We start from the raw sequence: 3,840 nt of genomic DNA, 5'->3' as shown, positions 1-3,840 counted from the left end.
ACTACGCCCAGCCACCCCCTCAACACGGCTAGCAAGTCGAGACCACCAAAGCCACACACCCGTCATACGCCCGAACCCCTGCGCATTTGGCAATGGAATTGTAGAGGCTACCGCCGCAAGAAAGGGGCACTTTTGCAATATATAGCCACGCACTCAAATTCGCCGGACGAAATTGCTCTTCAAGAAGTCAGATGCGATCCCACCCTACCGTACTCGAACTCCAGAAATGACGACCAGGCGCCTCTAGTGACGACATTTGTAGACAAGAGGATTGCAGTCATTGATCACTCTCCAAGCAGTCCCCATCACATCCCGCACGTATTACTAGAAATCATCCCGAATACCTCCAAGCAAACAAGTGTATACGTCCTCAATATTTACAGTACGCCCCAGGCCAGACGAGACACATTTGACCACCTCTTCGACAGCACCCTCTCTTTAGCAAAACGGACCAACAGCCCCGTGCTTATAGTGGGCGACTTCAACGCGGCACACCCTACTTGGGGCTACATGACAGAAACTCCCAAGGGAAGAAAGCTAGCCCTGACAATAGCCAGGTGCCACCTTACGGTTCTTACAGAACCTAGCCAGCCCACTCGCATGGGTATCAGCGTTACACGGGATAAATATCCGGACCTCACTCTAACCCGTGGCCTCAGCAACCACAGGTGGCCTAACCTTGGGGAGACACTCGGCAGTGATCACTGCATCCTCTTCACTGAGATAGCGGACTTCGGCGCCAAGGTTTCGAACCGATCGGTCGCAATCACCGACTGGGTCGCCTTCCGCAAGCGTCGTGCCCAACCGAGTGGCGATAGCTTACCCGACACTGACCCTACGTCAACTACTGGAGACCCCGAGCAATCGCCTCTTCCTTCCCTCCCAGAGTGGATTAAACAAATTCAAAGTGATCTGGCAGACACTACTAGAACCGTACAAACAACAGCTCACATGCCAGACGTGGACAGCCACCTTCTTCATATTTTGGATGCCCGCCGTAGCCTCAGCAAACGATGGCGAGGGCAGAGGCACAATCGGAAACTTCGTAAACGGATCGCCTTGCTCACCGCCGAAGCCGAACGCTACGCAGCAGAGTTGACACGGGTCACCTGGCAAAATTTCTGCAACCGGCTACAAGGAACACTTGGAACAGCAAAGACATGGTCGCTGCTACGCAGTCTCCTCGACCCCAAGCAGACCAAAACAGAAACCACCAAAGCCATCCGTACATTACTCCACGGGGAAAACCTTGACAAAGATACCCTTCGCACTACACTGAAACAGCGCTATATCAGCGTCGGTCCCCGCCCCCAGTATCGGCCTTACCCAGACACCTCTGACACGAATGTCCTGCTCGATGCTGACATCACAGAGGCAGAAGTGAGAGCGGCCTTTCAACACCTCTGAAAAAGCACCGCACCGGGAGCGGACGGCATCCAATATAAGTTACTTCGCAACCTGGACGACCACGCCATAACCCAGTTGACGGCCTACTACAACGATGCGTGGCGCAAGGGCACTCTACCACAGGAATGGAAGCACGCGGACATCATCCTGATACCCAAACCGGGCAAACCTCTTTCATTTGGCAACCTCCGCCCCATCTCACTTCGTGTCTGGGCAAGCTTCTCGAACATATAATTCTTGCTAGGCTGCAACCACATCTCGAAGCCACCCACTTTTTCCCCGACACAATGTTCGGTTTTCGTTCCCACCTGGCCACACAGGATGTGCTCCTCCAACTCAAGCACGACATCCTGGATCATCCCAACAGAGCCCAAACACGCGCCGTCCTGACACTCGACCTAAAAGGTGCGTTTGATAACGTCGCACACGACCTCATTCTTGACAATCTGGCATCATCAAATTGTGGAGAACGCACATACAATTACGTCAGAGCCTTTCTGGCCGATAGGACAGCCACTATAGGGTTAGGTGAGCACCGCTCCCCACCCTTTCAACTGACTGGAAGAGGAACGCCCCAGGGCTCAGTTCTATCCCCGACACTCTTCAATGTGGCCATGGCTAAGCTGCCTCCTCTACTCAACGCAATTCCGGGGCTTCGCCACGCGCTGTACGCGGACCATGTGACCATGTGGGCAACACGCGGATCGGACGGCCAAATACAGGACGCCCTGCAAGAGGCAGCAGATGTAGTTCTGAACTATGCCTCTCTGGGGGGCCTGTCTTGCGCAGCGGAGAAGTCCGGCCTTCTTGTGTTGCCTCCCCGCATGCGACCAGTAACCAAGCCAGAAATATCCGTTTACCTTACCAGTAATTTGATCCCGTGCGTCACCCGAGTCCGAGTCCTAGGACTCCATCTACAGTCTAACGGCCGCGCCACGCACAAAGTTCACCTCCTCAAAACTCAAATCACGCAAATCACGCACATGATCCGTCGCATCTCCAACAGACGCGCCGGCCTCAAGGAAGCAGACACCCTCCGCGTAGTTCATTCCTTACTCATCAGCCGCCTTGCCTACCACGTCCCCTTTCACAATTTGCTGCGCTCCGAACTCCAGCGCCTCAACACTGCCTTACAGACGGGAATCAAAGCAGCCCTGGGACTTCCCCCCTACACTACTACACAGCGTCTCCTTCAATTGGGTGTCCACAACACGATAGAGGAAATTATTGAGGCACAACGAGCTGGTCAGCTTATCTGCCTTAGCACCACCCGCACCGGTCGTCACGTGCTCGCCAGTCTGGGATACCCCGAGCCGTCGTCACCTCTCCCACCAAACCCTGTGGCTCTCGCCCCTGTCCTTCGTGCAGGTTTACAAGTTGCCCCGCTCCCCAAGAACATGCACGCGGAAACCAACCAGGGCCGACGCCGCGCCCGAGTCGAAGCGCTAGCCCGCCGGTACGGTCAGGACCCACATGTGATTTACACCGACGCAGCCAGTTATCCAGCCAACCCCAACGCTAAAGTGGCAGTGGCCTCTGCAGTTGCTGGCAATGCGCAAACAACTTGCTCTCTACGCACAGATTCCATCAGGGTGGCCGAGGAAACAGCCATAGCATTGGCTGTGTCCCACATCACCACCGCTCGACCCACGGTAGCTGACGACGACGAAACCTGGGCAATTATAACAGACTCGCAAGCCGCCTGCCGGGCATATTCTTCTGGAATCCTCTCCATCCAAGCAAACAACATTCTTCGACACTCCGATCCATCCAAGCTTCCCTTCATTCGTATCGTCTGGACCCCTGGCCGTGCCTCCCTTCCTGGAAATGAGCACGCACACGCGCTCGCCAGAGAAATGACCCACCGGGCGTCAGAGGAAGCGGACAGACAGATCCGGGGTGGCTCCAAGACATCAGCTTCCATCATCCCATCCCACGAAACTCTCAACTATACACTCACACTCTCCTACTACCGCACACAAAGAAAAACACTACCTCCACCCCACCACTCCCTGTCCCGCGCTGACGCCACGTCATGGCGGCAGCTCCAGACACACACGTTCCCAAACTCACACCACAAACACCTCTTCTACCCCACCCAATACGCTGGCAACTGCCCGGCTTGCCAGAGCCCCACTCCCACCCTCTACCACTCTGTATGGGAGTGTCCGCGTCCACCAGACGGGCTCACCCCTATACGCATCCCCACCCTCTCCTCTTGGGAGGCTGCTCTGTCCAGCAGTGCCTCGCAAGACCAACAACGGCTGATCGAGCGGGCCCGCCGGATAGCGTCCGCCATTGGAGTCCTGGACTGAGGACCCCACTCATAGAGGCTGCTCTTCGGCTAACAAATGATCAATAAATGTTTTCACCACCATCACCAAACCTAGTAGTCTCCGAGGTGACGCGGTGCAGATCGAAGACGGCTTCGAC

Source organism: Haemaphysalis longicornis, unplaced genomic scaffold (assembly GCF_048455015.1).
Source record: "Haemaphysalis longicornis isolate Haplotype H1 unplaced genomic scaffold, Haemaphysalis longicornis Haplotype H1 scaffold_13, whole genome shotgun sequence".
NCBI classification, from domain to species: Eukaryota; Metazoa; Arthropoda; class Arachnida; order Ixodida; family Ixodidae; genus Haemaphysalis; species Haemaphysalis longicornis.
The sequence above is the reverse complement of the archived record's forward strand: the minus strand, read 5'-3'. Positions refer to the sequence as shown.